The 22,704-nt window shown below is 39.2% G+C and overlaps 1 protein-coding gene across 1 annotated transcript in view; it reads left to right on the forward strand.

Annotated features, from left to right (window-relative positions):
- Nucleotides 1-22,704, forward strand: part of zgc:172282 (leucine-rich repeat and fibronectin type III domain-containing protein 1-like protein) — a 156,583-nt gene that overhangs the window by 74,053 nt on the left and 59,826 nt on the right. The window lies entirely within an intron of this gene.

Raw genomic sequence — 22,704 nt, forward strand, 5'->3', positions numbered from 1 at the left:
ATGTTTGGGCAGGCAACTTGAGCTGCACTAATTTCACATTTGCCATGCATCATTCTCACAATCACCTGACATTAGGGCTGTCAACGAATATTCTAAATTTGAATATATATTTGAATATAAAAAAAACGGAGATTCGATTGTGAAAATTAATATTCGACTGTGGAAAAAAAACACATCAGTGGCTGCTTTGTGAGTGGGCGCACTGCATGACGGGTCAGGGACAGGTCACAGGAGTCACACATGCACAGCGTGAAGCAGACGGCAGAGAGAAATCTTTCCGTCCCCGGATCCTCAGTGCGCTCTGAACGCATCTTTTTCTCCGCTGGGAATATAGTGAATAAAAAGAGATCGGGCCTCTTCACATGTGAACTGTCTTCTTCACATGTGGACTGTCTTCTTCACATGTGGACTGTCTTGTGTTTTTGGCAAATAACCTGTCCGGCCAAAGACCCTGCATTGACAGTGGACTAAAAGAGCCAGACAATCAGTGACACTGGGATAAAATGCAGTTTTTCCTCTCTTTTTTTATACAAGCGCCAAGAATGTAAGTGGACTACTTTTTCGTTTTTAACTTTAACTTCAGTTAATGTTAATATTTGCTTGAATCACTGAATGAAGCCTGCCCATATTAGGGACAAGAGTCGGGACCTTTAATTGCTCGCACAAGTCTTGTTCAGCACTCACTCAGCGTGTTACGCACAGAGAGGGGAGGGGGGCTAGCGAGCGAGCGAGATGTCTACAGTCTTGAAAGTGCTACGGTATAGACCATTAGGTCATTTACTTGTTTTGTAATGCGTAGGTATGTTTTAGCCATGTTAAATCTGAAATCTCCTTGTATTAGTTTGTCCACCTGTTATTGAAATAATGCGCAAATATAGATATTCGAATGGTTCGAACCTATGGGGTTTTTTTAGAGCGAATATTCGATTGTCATTTTGGAGCAATTTTGACAGCCCTACCTGACATACATGTCCTCCCAATTAGGCGATCTATCTAGGCTGCTAGATTTCCAATCCCTGATTCTGCTTTTCCAATGCCTTCCAACCTCACTACCTCCCAGCATCCACCTGCTGTCCCTGACTATGGAGGGTTTCAAGATTTAATCTCACCATTGCTTAATTTTTGCATGATAAATACATTTACAAGGACTTTCTGAGCCAAGACGCCAAGTATAAACAGTATTCTGCTGCTGCAATAACATTTTGACCAATATTAAATGAGTGATTATCAGGTTAGACTGGCTAGTTCTGATTAGATTGGTGAGTTAAGAAGCAAGACGACATTTGATTCCATGCCAAATTCCAATATGGAGAGAGGGAATATCTTGATTTAAACATTCATCAACCTAACTCAAAGTTTCTTACATTGTGTGCAACATTTTGACACCCCAGTTTTAAGTAAAAAAGGTGATGGATTCCACTACATTGCAATGGGTTCAAAGAACAGTTCAGTGGTAATGGTTTTATGGGTGATTAGGTTGCAGAAATTGTAGGATCCTTATTTGATGCACAGCGTTTGAATGGCTAGAGTTCATTTTGTGTTTAATCAAGTCAATCATTCAACTAACACGAAAGGATGTTCAACCTCTGTTGACCTGTGCTAAACTGGCATGATCACTGCCTTACTCGCTTGGCACGCCTGGTGAAGCCCGGTTTATTTTCAGCTTGGAGGAGTTTTCACATGTTGTGAAGTTGTCATGGCAACAGGTTGGGAAAACCTCTCAGATGCTGTAATGAATAAATGCAGTATTGATACTATCAGAGTGCACAGCAGACTATTTGTTTATTTCCCACATCAGTGTTGCAATGACTTGGCAAATATCCTTGGCCTTCTTCAACGTTATAAATAGCTGAGAGTGAGATTCTGTTTGGGGGATTTGTTTTGAAAAGAAACCCTGTTAGAGAGTATTTTTGTCAGATTGATCTGTGTTGACTGGAGAGTCAGAAAGTTGATCTAATGTGGTAAAAAAGTCAACACTTGTGAGAATCTGGGAGGGAAGACTGTACTGGAAAGTGATTATGATGTTATTTTCAACCCGAGGAGAACACTCATTTATTCAGACAGTGGAGCTAACTATAGGAGACATGCAGCTTCTTACGATTCTAAGCATGGCAACAACTCCCCTGCTTAGCAACTGTCCGTCCGCACCTGTCTGTTCAAGGTTGGATGCAGTTAGTGGGCACAGTGGCCCTGCAGGTACAAAACACACTTGTTACTTGTCAAGTGCAGGTGTGTGAAGATGAGTGGATGTGTATGAGTTTGTGTAGGTAGCTGCGAAGCTTTCTTTGAAACACACATCATCAAGCATATTGTCTGGATGTTGGCAATGCTAATTGGGCTGCAAGCCAAGGACACGAGGACCAAAAAAAAAGTAAAAAGTAATGGTCAAATGCTTTAAGTATTTAAACTTAATGCATATACTCAGAGAACGGTTCAGTGTTTTTTTTTTCTACACATATCCACAGACTATTCACCTTTATCTATAGCTACTTAGCAACCCATTCAAAATGTATTACATTTTCTAACTTTGTTTCAGTAATCTGTCCTAGAACTCTTCTCAAAATGCCTGGCCCTGGATTAACGTTTGAATCCTCTGGATTTATGTAAAGTGTACCCCATTTTGAATCCTTTTTATAAACTGCATTTTGCAGAAGTAGCCATTCAATGTATTGGTGATGAATATTAATCTCTCTGGATGGCAGACATACTTATTGGATGGAGTGGAGTGTGATATGTCTATGACTTTCTAAGCACAAGGGACTTCCTGTAAACTCACATCCACCTCACAGCAGGAGATTAACTCAAAAGCTGTATTCATTGTAGCTGGGAGGGCTGGGTAGTGCACACAGGGGGAGTCTTTTGTCATGATGACTATTTCTGAGTTACTATCACTACAACATGGGTAAGGACATTTCTGCTATTCAGACACATCAGTTCAGAACAATTTACTGACAACAGAGGCAAGCAGTAAGGATAGAGAGCAAAGAAACTTTGCACAATGTGAACTTTTTCACTCCGCCTACTTAGTAGTGGGGGAAATTCCATACTATTAACTACTTTCCTCACACACTGGCCTGAGCCTTCTTGAGGATTTTTTTTCTAGAGGGGTGGCAGGAAGAAGCCTGGATGTTGAAAAATACTCGCCATTTGTGTTCACACATGTTGTCCACCCAAGTAATACAAGGACATGTGCAGGAGTTTAGAGCATATGCGAAAGGGGCTAATAAGCGTATTTTATTTCCCTAAAATATTTGTAAGCATACTGCAAATTTAAGCTTATGTGACGCCTATCACCCGACCCTCCGCCAATTAAAATAACCTAGAATTCAGAGTTTTGAAACTGTTGCTGATGCTGTGTCAGTTTGTCAACTCTTGGTAATGGTTATGATGTGCATTAATTACTGCTATTCTTGATTCATATCATGTGACCATACTCTGGAAGATAAAAAAGCAGTTGAAATGACATCAGCACCTTACTGCATGTTATGTTTACTATGCCAGCTGCTATGTGTAGCTTCAGTTACACAGTTTAATTTAAGGCGTAAAGTCATTGTCAGTGTCACAAATTGTGATCTGATGCAAGTTCATATACTTAAAGTTAACGTGACAAAAGATTGGTTGACTAATTGTCAAGGACATAACCAGAATTTGTTGATTGAGATGGGCACAGACTGGTGGAGGTTAGAATGAAGCACTCATAAATGGAATCATTTATTTACATCACCAATAATCCTATCTACTTCAACTACCGATATAAAAGTATCATACAGATGTCATATTCCATTTTTATTTTACTTCAAAATGTCATAGAACAAGAAGCCAATATTTGAATCTTTCAAGCTTGAGATAAAAATTAATAAAGCGCATTAAAATCACAATTTTAGGTTTGTTTTGGTAGAAATGTTACTGATTCATATATTTTTTGTATAAATCAAATTTTGAAGGACTGATTCCTCTCCTATGAACCTGAAAAATGTGTATTTTTTAAAACTATTTAAAGCACCTACAAGATAAAGGTAAAGTTAACACAGTTACACCCCAATATTTGGACACAACCCTGCAAGTAAGTGTGTAAACATATGTCCCTCTAAAATGAAAGGCCTTAAAATATTGGAAGTTTTTAATATGCTAGATTAGTGGATTATTACTGTTGCAGAGTTGGGTGGTTGGGGGTGTCCCTTCTTTCTGTTGCATATGCACTATTTGTCGCAAAGACTTAATCACATAAAATCATAGCTGGGTAATGACTTTGATAAGCCAAACACGGAGTCACCTGGCATTAAAGGATTAGCATCCATTAGACAGCATCATCATTGCACCAGCTCTCTTCTGAGTAAAAGGGGGAAAAAAAACATCCTTGAGTGAGTCTGTGTGCATGAGTCTACAGTTCCTCTCTTCTGTCTTTCTTTAGTCAATATCCATTAGGGAGGGTGAGGCACAATGCCATGAAGAGCAAGGAGGTAGGGAAGGATAAAGATGGGAGAGAGGGTAGTAAAGTGCTGAGAAGAAGAAAAGATCGGAAACAAGGACATAAAAACAAAATATTGGTGCTGCATGCTGAGGTCATGAACCTAACAAACTTATTTAGCTCCTTATTCATTATTTTTGTGATATTAAGAGATGTGTTTTTGGGGATTCATCAATGCTACTGGTCAGAATTAATATAAAGGGATGTTCTTTGTGTGTACTGAGAGTAAACAGGCTGGTTGAGGCACATAGAGTGAATAATACATGTAGTGAATAAATGCTTCATTTTTTCCTCAGAGAAAAATACTCTACCCACAGGATCCAGATCCCAGCATCTTATGATCTATACACTGCCCTTGGTGTCCTCTTTATTTAACTTTTATTTAAGCAAGCAGCTCAATTCAGAACCATTTCCACGTTAGAAAGACCACCAATAGTCAAGAGATTTTCTGAGGAGCTCTGAGCATAAAGAGGGCCCTCTGACGCTGTCTCAAAACCCCACTAACTACTTACGATCAATGCCATCCTAGCACTGAGTGTGTGTGAGTGTCTGTGCATGTGCATTTGTGTGTGTGTGCTTGAAAACCATCGGTGGACAGTTTATTAGTTAACCCTGTGTCTGAGACATGCTCTTCAAACCCCCTGACTAATATAATCAATGCCCATTCAAGTGTGTTTGTGTGCATGTGTGCGAGTAGGATGAGTGTTTGTGTGTGGGTGCAGGGTGCACCAGCTGGCAGCTGTGTACAGCTAAAAACTCGATGGCAGTTCCAGCACCATCACTCTTGAAAGAGCTCTGCAGGAGGGCTCTCTATGTGTCTCGAGTGTTGATGTGTGTATTTTTGTGAGTTTTTGTCTGTCTCTTATTAAAGGTAAAACTGTTAGAGCTCTCAGCCCCCTTCATGTCTCTTTACTTCATAGTATGTTTGCTTTACTCTGCAAAATTGCAAAATAAACAGGTTTAAAAACTAAATTTACAAAACCACAGATACACAGATTTTGGGGACTTTAAATGCCTTTCATCGCGTAAGTAAGAGAGAGTCAACAAAGGTACCCAGTTGGATTCAATCAGAGGATGTTGCACTTTGCTATATTAATGAAAGATGCCAGTGCTTGTCATTCCAGATAGAAAAAGTGGACTTGAAGGCCAACATATAATGCTTTTACATCTCACTGGAGCAACACACTTCTATCTAATCTTGACTGAAACACTTGTGTGGCTGGAAACTCACCACCATACTGGAGCAGGATTGTTTTTTGTACCCACACCTTCCACTCCGGCTAACTTCACATGCCTCACAGGAATGCAGTGATGTAGCATTTTCCAAACAAAGGATATATTGACAGGAAACATAATGCAGGTAGCAATTTTGTTTCCTTACAAAGCTCGACTGGAAAAAATAATCCATACTATATTAAAGTAAGTTCAGCTCTTTTTTTATTTCCATTGGCAGCATTTGCACTTAACTCTAAAGTTGGTATCTATTTATAAATATGTCTAACAATATAGCGTAAAGCATTCCTGTTGCTACTACTATTACTACTATCTGTCTCCCCACTATCATCTCTCGCTGTCTCTCTTCATCTCATCTATCCCTCTTTCATACCCCAACTCGGTTGAGGCAGATGGCAGTCTAACATGAGCCTGGTTCTGCTCGAGGTTTCTGCCTGTTAAAGAAAGTTTGTCCTTTGCCGCTGTAACTTGCTGTAAAGTGCTCTGCTCATGATGGATTAAGATGGGATCAGACTGTGTCCTGTCTGTAAAAGGGAACTGGATCTTATCCTGTCTTGATGTTGTGTCTTTGTAAATAATAATAAAGAGTATGGTCTGCTCTGTTTGTAAAGCGTCTTGAGATAACGTTTGTTGTGATTTTGCACTATATAAATAAAGATTGATTGATTGTTTAAGCCCTTTTTAAAATAGCATTCCCAACAAAATTCAGACTATCAACATTTATATGAGTTGCCTTATTTCTTTAACTCAATGCCAGTATGAAACTCATCTATGAATCCTCTTGTCTGAGGGAACCTTTTTGCCTTCATAAATGTATAACAGACACCTTCAAGCAGCGATGTAGAGAGACAGTTTGGGAATTGCCCTCCTGTTCTTTCTAAGTTTTGTCAGACTGACATAAATTGGTCAGGGCAGTCTCAGTGGGACTCAAACATCAAGAAGTGGAAGTTCTAAAGTTTCTAGTATAGGTTTTAAAAAATGTACAATAGAGCACTTGATAGATATATTCACCTACATGGACAAATTAGATCTTAAGCTGCCTTTTAACAAGCTTACTTTTAATGTTATTTTCTTATCATGTCATATTTCCTTCAATTCATATCTCCCATTCACCCTAACTGTCTTACTTTGTGTTTTGTGTTTGATTATTAGTGTATTTGGGGAAATTGGAGCTATGTCCATGTCAGTCAGTGTATTTGTTTTTTAATCAGGGCTCTTAAGACCATGTTGTTTGTTCTACCTGTGCTGCCAGTTTAGACTTAGAATTTGGCTGATTACAACATTTTTTTTAACCTAGTTTATGTAGCAATACCACATACCAATTATGGTGAATAGAAATGAGCATCAAGTGCCACAGGAAAATACAGTTTCCTTTACCGATTTGCTTTGCTACTTAAGGTTGTGTCATTGACGTATATGTTTGTCTTTGTGTCTACATGTTGATGCATGCTGCTGGTTGAGCTTTTGGGACTGGCAAAATCTCAGTATTAAACATACTGAAATAGGATCAATGAAAGGTCAAAAAAAAGATCAATAGTTCAGATTACACAAGCCTCACCGGGGATAGCACATCCCAGCCAGACAAGCTGCTATTGGTTCAGATTTCATGCCCCTGTGAATGAGCAAGAAAAGCTCAAATCCAGAGCTGTATTTGTCAAACAAAGAACTGCTCATTTCTGTGAGACGACGTATAGCTAGGTGTTCACAGTGTCAATTTTTCTTAAAACAGCAACACATCTCCCCTTTCCATCTACCTATGACGGCTCCATGTGCTACTGAGGTCGAATGCCTACGTGTCTTACATTGTATACCAGACAGAATGAAATGAGCCTCCAACTCTTAATGGCCATATGTGTGAGCACTTTTGATTTCAAGAGATGGAACTACCTCATGCAGTTGTAGTGTGACAGTAACACCATGTGCATATCAAACACATTTCAGAAATCCCAATCATGCTGCAGACCACATCACTTAATGGATGTGGTCCTGCTCAGTGTATTGCAATGAGAGCGGAATCTGACTTGGTACTGTTAACATCTGCCAATCACAGCTTCCGGTTATATGATTAATATTGCAGTGGAGACTTTAACTGTACTGCAAGTGTAGCTTGCATTACTGCATGTGAACCATTTACAGTAAGTATTATAAATGTTGGCACTAATATGGACCATATACAAAGAAGATTGACCAGAGGGCTGATCCCCAGACTTCTCGTCGGTGTCATTACAGTGCATCAATCAAGAAAAGTAGATTGCCATGTTATATTCATTATATACTTTTTTTTAGAAAATAATCCAACTATGATTTAATGTCTTGATTTGATTTGACAAGATACATGTTTAGCAAACACCAAATGACTTTGTTTGAAATGTAAAATACAATTTCTACATTACAGTACATTTATTGCTTCTCTGCATCATTAAAATCTCAAAAGGTGAAGTATATTCCCTAATACAGGGAACTATTGCACTGTGGGATCGTTGTGGTAAACAAAAGCAGAGAGACCATAGATTGTCATATATCTGTTGTGTGTTAATTATGCTATGACATTCATTTATTCATTGGGTTATATGTGAGAAGTAGAGATGGGCTTTGGAAATATATGAGTCACCTAGTTCACCACCCTTGCATAAACATACCAGCATAAAGAGAGAGCAATATATGTGTAAAGTTGCACATATGCTAGTTATTATATATTGTTTTTTGGCACAACTGCTTGTATCACTCTCAAGTGAAAATATTTAATTTTTCAGAACACTGTTGTGCTCATCAACGTCACTTCTCCCTCAACAACCAATCTAAATCAAGCAAGGGAGGGACTTCCAGTGTCATTGATGTCAACAATAACTGCAAAGGAGAAACCAATCAGACTCATTTTTTAAAGGATACAATCTCCAGGTTTAAGCTGTTGCTAACATTTTGTTTTCATAGTTTTAATGTTGTTGGTTTTTTTAAATGTCCTTCTTCAGAAGCAAAATATTTTGTTTGATTATGTGGAGCAATTATAAACAGACTTTACTGTTGGGAAAGCAAAAATGCTGTGAAATAACTATCATAATGTAGCATCAGTAGATGTTGAGAAGCAGTTTCAATTTGTATTATTGGGCGCTGCAAGTGCAAAAAAAAAGCTTTGAATAATAGAGACAGGCCCTTAAAATCATTTAAAAGTTCTGAGATTTTTATACATTTTACTATAGTATATCAGTATATTTTATATTACATTTTCATTAATGTATATGACAAAAAATATACCAACATGACATCAAAAACAAATCCAATGTTGCACTTTAGGTATCCTTACATTTATACCCACTCGTATGTCCTATAACCTCACGTAATTTAAACCTGTTGAGATCTCTGACATCATGTGTCCTCTCAGCCTTTAAAGCCTTTCCATATGTACTCTCTATCTGGTGTGGGAACATCTCAGTATCTAAAGGTGCATTCACAGTACATTAACCTTCTGCCATCCATGCAAAGTACTATCACACACGCATAAATGCACACACTGTAACACACAAACACTTCCTGCAAACACACGTCTTCAAATCCTTCTTTTAGGCTCACAACTTCCACGTTTCACTCTATCCACACCACTCGGTGGCTTAGGTTAGGTATAAGCCAGTACAATTTAAAAGTATGGATGATTTCATTATTGAATGTGAGCATATGTGTGTTTGTTTGTGTCCTGGTTGATCTTGAGAATTCTATTCACCTCACATTTTCCTCACTGCTGAAAAACGACAAGGGCGGAAAGAGGTCAATGTGAGCCTTCTTCAATCATACAGAAAAACAAACAAACACACACAGGCTGCAGAGAAATGCCCGTGAGCTAACCCTCTCTCTGACGTCCGTCTTTTTTTTTTTTCCGCATTGTGCATGGGTTGTAGTTCTCTCTATAATGGACTCACAGACTCGTAAAACCGGTGAGAAACAGCAGACTCAGGTTAGAGTGCTGGGAAATAAGCATAAAACACATCTAGCTCACTAAAGTAGCGGACCTATCTGCTTCTTCAGGTAATTTCCTAGATGTAACTTTAGGGTGTGTTCAAATGCACAGAAGTTGACAAGCTTTGGCACACTTCTGTAAGTAATTGTCAGACTCAATGGCGTCTGTTGTTTGAGTGCTCCAATGGGCACTGGTCCCCAAGGGTAAGAAAAACTGGTTTAAAGGATAAGTTTGATATATTTTTAATCTAAGAATAACTTGAATTCCCTCCTGGAGGAATCTAACATACATTAAATATTAAGCATAGAATGCTGAAACCCTTTGCTTCCATTATATTTACAGTGAAATGTCAAGCATCGTTAAATTGAAAAATGAATGAACTAGAGTCAGCGCACAAGTCGAATCTGTGTGTGTGTGTGTGTGTGTGTGTGTTTGTGTGTTTGGGTGTTTGTGTGTGTGTGTGTGTGTGTGTGTGTGTGTGTGTGTGTGTGTGTGTGTGTGTGTGTGTGTGTGTGTGTGTGTGTGTGTGTGTGTGTGTTGGTGGGTGGTTAAAGGGTGTTGAGGGATAAAAGCATTGGAGCAGGTGATGTGAGCATCTGGAGCAAAGCTGGGTGGGCTGAGGTGTGCCTGCATGTGGGTGACTGTGTGTTGAGCAGTAAGGAGAAACAGTTAAAGAGGATGAGGATGAGTGTGAGAGAGAGTGTGTGTGTGTGTGTGCTGAGCAGGTGGGTGCATGCAGCCTGAATATATTTTTTGACTCCTCCAGTGTATGAAGCACAAAAAGTCTTGCTCATGTGTGATGTGCACCTGTACTCCTTTGAGTGTGTTTAATGTGCTTATGTAGTGAGGTTAAAAGTTCACAGCTTGAAAGAAAAAATGATATTTTATAAATAAATCAAAACAACGTAACAAAACAACAATACATAAATAATTTGTTTAACCTTGGTTATCTCAGCTATACATCAACAGGATGACAAATTGTTTAATTAAGTGATGTGGATAACAAGTCAGTCTTGGTTAGCCACATTCAGCATTAAATTACATTTTAATGAATGAGCCTTGGCCACATACGTATGACCTTGGAATGCTAAATATCATATTACATGCCTCATAAAAACACAGGGGCTAATAAACCATAGCTATACTTCCATTCTGCGTGGCAGCAGCATATGCCATTAATATCTACTCTCAACATAGTAACGTTGAGGAATAATTACAAACGCTCACTAAATTCACTGCTCTTGGCTTTACAAGAGGCTGCTTGGTAACATGCTCGTATGTGCAATTGGAAGTGGGTTTTCTTAAGTTGCAGTGCTGTGAGCTCTCAGGGCCACCGTAATAGACTGAGACACGTAACAATATTGAATGAGAGCGGTGAAAGGCAGGTAGCACCATCTGCTGTTTAAAAAGGGTATTTATATTCATGTTTCATCTCATCGATTTTAATTGTTTGTTTTCAGTACCATTTTTCTGTTGTCTCATGAAGTACGCATTACATGCCTTATTTTATCTGCTTAAAGGTCAGACATTGACAAGTATCTAGTCCATCCAATTAGAACAATTATAATTACACTCACAGATATAATTACTGCCACTGCCTCAGGCAATTTAGAGTCAATTGCAATTAAAGTCAATGTAGGCCTCGCTATGAACACTAAGTATTACATTCATTAAGTTCACATTAGTAAGTATTCAAACAAGCTACACCGTATTATTTTGATCGGATGTGCAATACAAAAGAGAGAGGATGTTCAGGCTCATATTGGCATTAAATACTTTACCATCACGCACGCACACACACGCACGCACACACACACACACACACACACACACACACACACACACACACACACACACACACACACACACACACACACACACACACACACACACACACACACACACACACACACACACACACACACACACACACACACGCATTCTTATACAACACCCACTGGTGGTGATGAGCAGTCAGTTTGCTGTAGGTTATCGTCATTTAATTGAATGATTCACTGCATACGTACTAATGAGCTTAAGGGCCTAATGTCAGTCCATGCATCCATGCACATGTCCTCACACACACACAAACGCACACGTACACAAACACACAAACACACAAACACACCCACAAACCAACATGTGCCTCACTGGTACCTGCTGCATCTTTGCCATTGAAATGCAGATCTAATGAGTCAGATCAGAGAGGTTAAGTTCAAAGACACTGAAGTCACGGTCCATTTATTCATTGCTCCTTTCTTCCTCTGTTTCACATCTGAAGCCTTCTTCCTCTTCTTCCTTCATGTGAGCTTCTCCTAAGTGTTCTTCTTTGGCTCTGTTTTAATATTCAATTTAGCTTTTACTTTTCCTCTTTTCTCTCATCTCTCATTTGTAGTCTTACTCTCCCTTCTTCCCCCTCGCTCTGCCTCCTTTTGCCCCCCTTCTCACGGAAATATGCAGAGCTCAGCAGAAACGCCGCCGGCTGCCCGACCAATAATCCTCTTGTTTGGCGTCTTGTTGCTGTTTTCACCATTGCCCCAAATCGATGTTTAATTATCCCGTGACACGCCCCCGACCCCCCCTCCAGTTCCCTGTCTCTCCAGCCACTATCCCCTTCCTTTCCTCCTTCCTCCCTGCCCCACACTGTGGCCTTCACATCTTCATGGATGGAGGGAAGAGTAATTAAAAAGACACATGACACTTAACACATAACAAGAGAAGAAAAGGCAGGAGAAGGGAAGAGAAGGAAAAGACAGAGCAAAGGAAGAGTGGAAAAGATGAAAGGAAAGAGGCAGTGGGTTGGATGAGGAGACCTTTGGGGAAGGAGGGGGGAGTTTGCGGAGCGGAGCAAGGGGAAAGACAAGAGGATGAAGGGAGGATTTGGATGGTAAGCAGGGATAAGAGATGGTAGATGGATTACATCCCACAACACTCAATGAAATATGAGTAAACAAATTCTTCATTAATGACAGAGTTCCCATCGTGTGCTCACACAGGCTTAATGTCTGAGCATGCTTAAGCTATGTCTTAAGCTGCCTGTTGGTGTGGAACTCAGACTTCCTGAAGTGATGGCAGGACAGCAGTTCATAATGACAAACATCAATATAAATAATCATTCATTTAGTCATCTGTGCCCTGACACTATTCAATGCATATTTTCAGTCCATCTTAAGTGATTATATCCAATCAATAGTAATTCAGCTCTTGAGTCGTGCATACAAACCAACTTCTTTCTTTCAAAGCTCTGATGGAAATATGCAGTGAGGATTGTGCAATACTAAAATGAGCCAAACTATGTTGACATTTTAAATATACTGCTGTAAACCAACTAAGTGCACAGTGTTGTTGTGACTAAGACGAACAGATTGGTGAAGCTTGTATTGACCTGATTAAAAGACTGGGTTTTTTTTCCCTCTTTGATGGACACCATCTTATATTTGTATTCTACAATTTTTAATGCCATTATACATTCCAACAGTAGATTTTACTACTCGTCTATACAGCGAGTGTACCTCCATGACCATGCCTAGCTGTCAGTCACAACTACTACAGGGCCAGGGGGATGAAAGATGGAGAGACACAGTGATCGATTTAAGTGATTGTTATTCACCAAGTTATGTTGATTTCAAGAATATGGTTTCAAATGCAGCAAAGACTTTAACAAGCAGGCAAGAACTACTGCATCATAGAACATGCTGTTGAAAGGTGACAAGCAAAAGGGTCCACATGAAAATGCTTACAGTAAGACATTTTAATAATTTGTTTTAAAAAAGAAATATATATATACATTATTTTATTCCTTTAGAGTTATATTAAGGGAATTTTATATATTATTTTTTTGTTTTATTTCTTGATTTGCCTTGCATGATTTTATGACCTGCTTGTTTTATTTTGACGCCCCTGTAAAGCACTTTGTTAACTGGCTTTTGAAAAGTGCTATATAGATATTGAAAAAATAAAAATACAAAATAATAATAATAATAATGATAATAATAATAATAATAATAATAATAATAATAATAATAATAATAGTAATAGTAATACTAATACTACTACTAATAATAATAATAATTGTATTAACTTTTTTTAATAGTGGTTCTCAAAGCAGCAGTTTCTACTTATTCAGACTAATACAGTGTATTGAAATAAATAATGATTACATATAGCATGCCTTGTTTAGATACTGAAAATACAGGACTCTGTGTAAGTACTTGGGATCATATGTATGTTTTTTCCACACAAAAGGCCCAGAATGCATTAAACAAGAATCAATAGCAAATGAGACAAGTCGCACAATTTCCTATCAGTGAAAACTGATCCAATATATTGAGTGTAATGCAGTCCAATTTGGTTCAGCAGTAAGCTTGAGTGAGATTAACTAAGTATTAGGCGTTTCTGTCCTTGTCCTATTTGCATCTGCTTTGCAACTGACTTCTGGTAATGCTTGTGCAGGCACATACAGTACTGATTTAACACCAAGTAAATGTTGCCTTATAATCATGTAAATGTTACATTCCCAGTATTTATATTTCATGTTGACATTGATTGCTTTGGCCCCCACATCTGGATTGATGTCTTATCCGGTTATCCTTCATCACGAGAGTAAGAGTGAGGGGTTAAGGGTTATTAAGGGTGGTTAGGTTTAGGATTAGGGACAGGATCAGGAGGGTTAGTGGGAAATCAATCCAGTTTCATCAAAAAGTGTAATAAAAACTATGTAAGACGAGGTCCTCTATAGTGAAAGCAGTATTGGTATTTGTTCAAGGTAATACAGATTTCATTTCAATGTGACATTTCCAATAAGATCAAACAAAGACTAAGAGAACAAAAATAAACTTAATTAGTGTGAACTGCATGAGCATCAAGTCACAAAAGGTAAACTCATCAAGATCGTCAGCTAACTTTTACGGACTATAAGAAATAAGAAGCTGTGAAAAGTGCACTTTTTTAATTGCATATATTCAGAGTATTAAAAATTCCTGATATCCCATCTTTGGCTTTCTGCCCTTTGAAAAAGTCACTTTAAATATTAAAGAACACAGAAGAAGACAGCTATTAGAAGTAACAAGAGCATAAAAAGCCTTTTTAACCTCATTTGCCAACTTTGCATGCCTTAATGGCTACATATGAATAAATTGTGGAACAAAAATCATTAATTTCTTGTATTTCCTACATCAAAATTCCATTACGTTTTAAATTGTGCCCTCATCATTATTCCAACCTTGAATAGTTCCCTTTCTGTACCTCTTTTGCGTAATAAAACAGTATTTTCTTGCTAAACAAAGGACTAAAAGTAAAAAAAAAAAAAACACTCCTCTGTTTAAAAATGCATTCACTTGTTTGGAGTAGGAACCATTCAGATAGTTGTTTATTCAGCACATGTTGTACAGAGTATGTCATACAGGAACAGGACATATGAACCCATAATGAGAAACACATCTTACTTGTAGGTCATGTGAAACATGATGACAACAGTGGTATTGATGCTGTGCTCTGTGGGTGTCAGGGATATCAGGGAGAGATCCATTGGTTTCCTGTAGGTATAGACTTGAAACATAACGCTCTGATTGCCTCCCTCTGTCTCTCTGCCTCGTTCAGTCTTACTTTCTTTATTCTTCCTGTCATTCTGTTGCTTGATCACTCCATTATTCATACCCTCGTCCTCTTACTCCTTTCTCTGGCGTCTTCTTTTATTTCCTCTTTCTTCTAATCCTAGATTCCCTCTATGAATAAACAGACACATGCCTCCACACATATGCACTCAGTGATTTTGTCTCATCCTATCTTGCGTTGTACTTTTCTGTTTTTCCAACAATGCATGCCGTTACATTGATCTGTGGAGTCTGATAGCAGCTTTTGTCTGAGTCCTCTCTACATCTCTCTATTTATTGCTCAGCTTGTATTCATCAACTGTGTGGTTGTCTTGTTTTATGCCATATTGTCTCTAAAATGAAGATGTAAATCATGTATGTGTCAACCCCTAGTGTTGAAGCCAATTTGGGAAGTACAAAAACTGCAGTTCCTCTAGTGTCCACTTGAGGCTGGATCCAAAAGGCCACCAAAAATCCCACTAGGTTCCAATGTTAAAATGTTTTCAGCCTTGTTCAAAGGAAGAGTTTGGACTGAAAAGCTCAAACTTCCTTAAAACAGTGCAGGGTTGACTATCTTTAACCCATCTATTCATTGAAATCAAGACTAAGAGTTTTGTATAAGTTTACATGGGTGGTGTGTCGCTTAGCTAACAGGCAGGCAGCTGATTGCTACAGGAGGCTTAAGGCCTGCTTCAGTTCCACCTCTTTGCCTGTTTCTGGATTGCTAGAAAGTTTGGTTGAACCAGCATAACAGCATCCCAATTTCATGTCTGCCGTCACTGGGCTTCCTAACGCCTCTTCAGAGAAGCCAGTTGGTGACATCACTGAGACTACGTCCATGATGTTACGTGTATTCTATAGAGTCTGATCAGTATTTAATGTGATCAAAAAACAAAATAAGTAGCAGTATCTTTAGTTATAATCTCTAAAATCTCATTTTGGACAAATAAGATCAGTTTTAAGAAATTATATTGTTTGGCATTTTCACCTTTATTGATTGGAAAGCTGATTAGAGACAGGAACTGTGGGGAGCAGAGAGCGGGAGAAGACCTGTAGCAAATAGTCAAGGCTGGAAGTTGAACATGCGACCACTGCAACAAAGACTATAGCCTCTGTGTATGGGGCGCACTTAGACTGCTAGGCCATTGGCGCCATTATAGGACATAATCTGTTTGGGAGGATCCTATGGGGAAAAGGTGTAAAGCATCTTCCTATTTTAGGTTTCCTATTGGGTTAAACAGTGTTAACTTCTATGCAGCTGTAGAGCTCTTTCTAGAACCATCTGTTTCTGCCAACCTGCTAGCTACCAGCATAAGAGTTGAGCTAAAGCCTATTGTATATAGCGTTGATAGTTGTGGTGGAGAGAGTGGACCCAATGCCTGCAACCAAATTTGCCAAGACTGATGCAGCCCCTATTTGCTGGTCAATCCTTGTCCCAAATTGAGGAGTCTTTTCAATCAAACCAGCACCACAAGGTTTATTTACTTTATAGCATACCACAAATCTTGAGCTGCGTGATTATAAACTAATGAGGCAGAAAAGCTGACGTCGTAGTGCTACCAAACTGTTAGAACAAATGTTAGCACAATAGGCACATATATGCATGGTTTCACCCATGCCTAGCATGCATATTGTGAGCTTGTTCATCAACATTAATGACTGTGACATGGGGATGGTGGAACAAGATGCTGCTATAACACAAACAAGGAGGATAATACGACATGTATTGAGTCCAACTTTGCTCTGCCGAACTGTTGTGTCATTTTTCTGCAGATTTTCATCCCTCAAGTTGAGCCAACGTTTTGTCTTATTAGTCATGTTTCACCTAAGTCACCTAAGACTTTTTGCACAAGTTGTGGCATTTGGATCTTACTTTTGTGATATTCAATTTTTTTTGTAAGTCAAAAAAAAAGAATTTACGAGACAAAAATATGCTGGAAAACAGAGAAAGATGATTCACATAGATTTCTATGAAAATCAATTCTCACCATGAAAAAGAAAAAAAAGGCATCTTACAAGTTGACATCAGTATTTTCATCTTCATCCAGTTTGATGAAACTGCACTGAGCACTGCGTCTTTAACCGAGGTCACTGCTTTTAGATGTACTTATTAGGCGAACACTTCCAAAGCAATGTAGAAATGAGGTCCAATTCATTTCAGTGTGGATGATGGAGAAGCTTTAGAGAGTGATCAAAAAATGCCAAAAAGAGAGTACTCTTATTTTTTGGATAAAGTGAAAAAAGTTAGTGAAGGACGTTTGAGGATACATGTGTGTGTGTTTGAGAGTTAAATCGTGCTGCACTATGAAAAAAGTGTTGGCATCTGGAATTGTTTTAGCAGCTCCTTAACAAAAAACACCTCGCTACCTTGATATAAATATTTGATTAGTATTTCTGAATAATTACTGCGCAGTATTACGGAGCACTAATCAGTTATTTATAACATCTGCCTGAGACATGAGTACAGGGAGTTTAAGGATGCCAAAGGCATTGAATTGTTTCCACCAACATGTGCCTATAAACACTAAATCAATTTGAGCACAGGGATGCTGCTGCTGCTGCTGCTGCTGCTGCTGCTGCTGCTGAGGAGGCTCTGCTTTCTGTCTTCAATACAAACTGACACAATGTTAATTTGTCACCTGCATTTGGCTGTATAGCTTCTGATGAACTTGGCTCATATGTCAGAGAGTCAGCGGGGTGTAATGAAAACAACTGTGCAAAGCATTTAAGCTGAATAACTTATTTTTAAATTATGCACTCTTTTCAATCATTAAATCAATCTCCTTTTTTAGCTCTGCCTGTGCCATAAAGTTGATACATGAGCTTATTAATTAGTTAAATATGCTGTGATTTAAAGATTGATTCTGCCCTTTACAGACACAAGTCATTACATCTGAAATGTGGTTTAATCATCTTCCCATAAAACCCTTCTAACAACTGAGCAACCAACACAGCATATCACAGACGTAAAAGCCCAAATGTTGTCTGCAGCTCTCAAATTTAAACTTGTCACCAATGTAATGCTGAAAATGAACGAGGAGCCTCATTCGCTGAAATCTTTCTTAATTTTGATCTTGAGAAAGTTCCTCTGAAAACTTTAGGCGGGTTCATTAACATGTCCTTAAATGTCAGAGCTGTTTACCCCAATGTTCTTAAATTGATGAATGCTATATCCTTGGAACTTTGAAGCTTGTGCCATTTCTTCCTAATTGAACGCCCCTGTTATGCCCATAAAAGGGTATGAGAATGTAGGGCCATGTCCACAAGACAAGTGAAAAGACAGGAATTAAAAAGACAAGTAAAGAGAGGTGAGCATTTGAACAGAACACTAACTATCCCATGATATTCTGACCACTGACAGGTGCAGTGAATAAAATTGTCTTGTTACGAAGGTACCTGTCAGTGGGTGAGAAATGTCATGAAGCAAGTAATTATGTCCTTGGTGATGATGTGTTGGAAGCAGGACACACAGGCAAGTGTAAGGACATTAGTGAGTCTGACATGGGACAAATGGGGATGGCTAGACGACGAGGTCAGAGACAAAACTACAGCTTTTTGGGCGCTGCTTTAGCTCAGTTGGTAGAGCAGGCGCCTCAAATAAAAGCCAACAGGACTAGTGATCAATTCCTGGTTCTGACATGAATTGGCACATGTAATCACCCATTCTCTCCCAACATCCCCTGGTTATCTTTCAAGCTGTCATATCAAATAAAGCCTAAAAGCCCCAAAATCTTGAAAAAAAATCCACTACCCACCAGAAGTCATCTAAGGAGGGAAAGCAGTTCAGGTCATTGGCAACCAAGGCTCATTCATGTGCATGGCTAGCAAAGGGTGGTTCAACAGAAGAGTTACAAAATGCTCAAAAAGTCTCAGCTTGCTCTGACAGACAGATGTAAGAACACAAAGTAGAGTTGGAAATCTGATCATCTGAAAACAGATCAAAACTGTCTTTGAAATCTTAACTTATACTTTGCAAAGTAGACCCCGGTGTCTGCAGGAAAGCAACAGTGTGATAAAGACGGACAGTCTAGGCTCTGTCACGGACACACAAGTAGATCTATGTGGGCATAGCAACGTGGCAAGGCTGTTGCCATTGAAAACATGTGACTCACCATACAAGATGAATAAATCATCAATCAATCAATTTTTATTCATAAAGCACCAAATCACAACATGTTTACCAAGATGCTTTACAAACAAAGCAGCTCTAGACCGTACTCCATGTTAGATTATTAACAAAGACCCAACATCAAGACAGGGTAAGATCCAGTTCCATCTTACAGACAGGACTCAGTCTGATCTCATCTTAATCCACCATGAGCAGAGCACTTTGCAGCATCTAGCAAGTTACAGTGGCAAGGACAAACATCCCTTAACAGGCAGAAACCTCAAGCAGGACCAGACTCATGTCTGATAGCCATCTGCCTGGACCATATTGAGGTTGGAAAGAGGGGTAACACTTTTTTTTTTTTTTACTATTATCAGTACTGCTATAGAACTCACATACAACTCAGTTATTCAGAAGAATACATTTCCACTTCACACATTAGAGTGTATTGAGTATGGGGCTGTGTAGCTTGAGACTGGCACACAACCACAGAGTAATTGAAGAAGGAGAATTGGAGGAACTCGATAACAAGAAGCACTTTAACCATTACTTTTGTTCCCGCATTACAAAACTCAAATATGTATAAGAATGCTCTTGAGCTGTCAAGGATGTTGTTCTTACCTATGAACCAATCCCAGACAAAACAATTTGAAAATCAGAGGTGAATGTCAAAATCTTGAAAACTGCATAGGGTGTTGAGTGTTCTTCCTGAGAATTGCTGTTGAATGAGGCCCAATATTTATAATCTTGCTGCTAATGTCAATGTCTGCCTGACATTTCGAGGTAATTTTAGAGCTGTTTTCCTACCAACTCCATCTCTCTTGTGTCCAAATGACACCAAGCAGACAATTATAGCTCTCAGTGTAGTGTTCTTTGATCCCCGTTTACATAAACATTTCTTAAGCACTTTGCCTGATGCTCTTATCCGGAGCTACTTACTTCAAAGAGGTGCATGCATTCATTTTCATTTCCCATTTATTCATTCATTTTCATTTTATTAAGATTCCAGGCAGAGAGGGGGGAAATATAGGGCAGAGGGAAGAGTTGGAAGCACAGAGGAGGTAAAGTAGAATGCAATAAATATAGGAGGAGTTACAGGTTAGAGTTGAGGAGAGATGAAAGATAATAGGTGGGAAGAGGAAAGAAAAGAGGAAGAGTGACTGAGTGGAAAACAGTGAAGGAGTGTGGAAGGGCAAGGAGCAAGATGAAACAAGGAGGAGAGAGCAAGGGGTATAGGAGAGAAAAAAAACAGAAAGAGAGTGGGTGATAGAAGAAAGATGGAAGCAAAGGAGACAAAGGAGGGAGTGAGGAAGGAAGAAAGGAGGCCTCATTAGGAGTGAGGACCCGGGCTCCGCTCCGCACAGAGGACCTGCTGTCAGGGGTCCCACTGAACAGGATCTGCACACAAACACTATCTCTTATTCATCCACACAGAGAGAGGAAGGTGCAACAAACTCAGATGAGTAAGCGATACAAAAAACAAACTCTCCACATAAACATGAACTTACCCACAAACACACACATACACACAGAGAGTTTAGTTGAACTTTAGAAGACACATACCTAGACGGAGTGCTGCCAGTGGGAAATCATCAAAAGTACATGACAGGTTGCTGAGTGTTCACTTTTTCCTCTGCACTTGGATTTCCACGTCTCTCAGTGGTATCCGTATCGCTGCCTGGTGTGTCTGTGCTACTGAAATGGGGTGATATGCGGCTTTGTCCTGGATTATGTCAACGCAATAAAGAAATATAAAATCAATTTGGGGTTTTCTCTTGTTGAAAGACAGCGAAGAACAAGTCTGAATGTTTGCAAACAAAGGGGGTATGAAGCACTTCTGGGTGACCAAAGCTATCACAGAAGTGGCTTGCTGAGTTTGGAGGGATGCCCAGACAATGGGCAGTCTGGAGCTCGAACAACTCCTTTGTGCCTGGGAATATATCCGTGTTTGGTTTGTGTTGCTTTGGAGAAGAGCACAGCAACATGAAAACATTTTTGTTTGCTAATATTATTACTTGGCTGTAAAGAATTCTCCGTTCTGATTGGTCCATTGCGGCATCCTGAGGTCCGATATTTCTCTACAGCAGTCTGCTGCTGAGAGCTGCTGAGGACACAGCTTTAATGGACAATAAAATCTTAGATGGGATCCTGAAGCTGACATGAAGCCATTGAAGTGAAGCCAGTACTTGAGTGTTGTCATTTGACCTTCTTAAACTCATTTGGAGGAAGATGGGCCATGACCCTCCCAGGAGTCTGAACTAAAAGAAGCTCAACCTAACAACTGTGCTGAAACGCTTTCGCAAATAACACACATTTTTTTGACATTACATCTGTAAGAGGCCAAGTATTTACTTCAACAAAATAAGAAGTGCCACATTAAATTACAAAGAAAGCTGAAAACATTATTTTGCAAAACAGCACAAATAGTTGATTTAAACAAGGCAAATAGCCAACCACAGTTAAAGATTTTCGGATGGCTCCTCAGGTTGGCCAATCAGCTTTCAAGGGGGAATCCCTCCGGACACAACCTATAATTGTCCAACAGCATGAGATATCAGTGCTGCAATACTGTAGCTGTAGTAGCTAGGTGAGAAAGTACAACATGTTCCTGCCTGTTCAATCTGGATAGCACATCCAGATCAGCTTGCTATTTTTGGGAGCAAATATTAAATATGAAATCTTCTGAGTGCTTGAAAAGCGATGATACACAATAGTGGTTATTTTAGAACGTTGTCACCAGCTCTGAAAACACTCAAGCAGGTGGAAACTTCAAATTATTCTGCTTTACTTTGCACCACCTTTTGTTATTCAGAACTGCATGAATATGGATACTGTGTCTCTTAAAGGTTACAACTTCCTTATGACAGGATGGTTCCTTAAATAATGGCACACGTGGCCTGCCATACTGAATCAACCTTTTGAGGTCTGATAATGCACTCTGGATGGTTTTGATTACTGGATATCTCCTGGAATAATTGGGCCATTTTGGTTTTATCATTCCACTTTGGTAATCAAAAACATCTAAATCACACCTGCCCCCTTCCTATTTGGAATGTAGCAGTGTATTTTATGTTTTACTTTCTTCTAGCCGTGTAACAGACGTCTAACTATACCAGGCCAGGCCCTTGTTGTTCATAGCCTCCTGTGCTAAAAGGTTAATCTTGTCAGTGGCTGTTCCAAAGAGTGTCAGCGTACATAAAGTGTTTGAGTTAAAAGGTTGAGCAATCTTCGAGACAAGTTGGCTTTGATTGTGTTGTTTCAAAGCTAAGCATTTTATGACTCTCCCGTGTCCTGAGCTAATGGCCTCACATGGGCACTGAGCAATCACTGCTAATTGTGGAAAACAGCATCCTCG

Source organism: Notolabrus celidotus, chromosome 14, assembly GCF_009762535.1.
Source record: "Notolabrus celidotus isolate fNotCel1 chromosome 14, fNotCel1.pri, whole genome shotgun sequence".
NCBI lineage: Eukaryota > Metazoa > Chordata > Actinopteri > Labriformes > Labridae > Notolabrus > Notolabrus celidotus.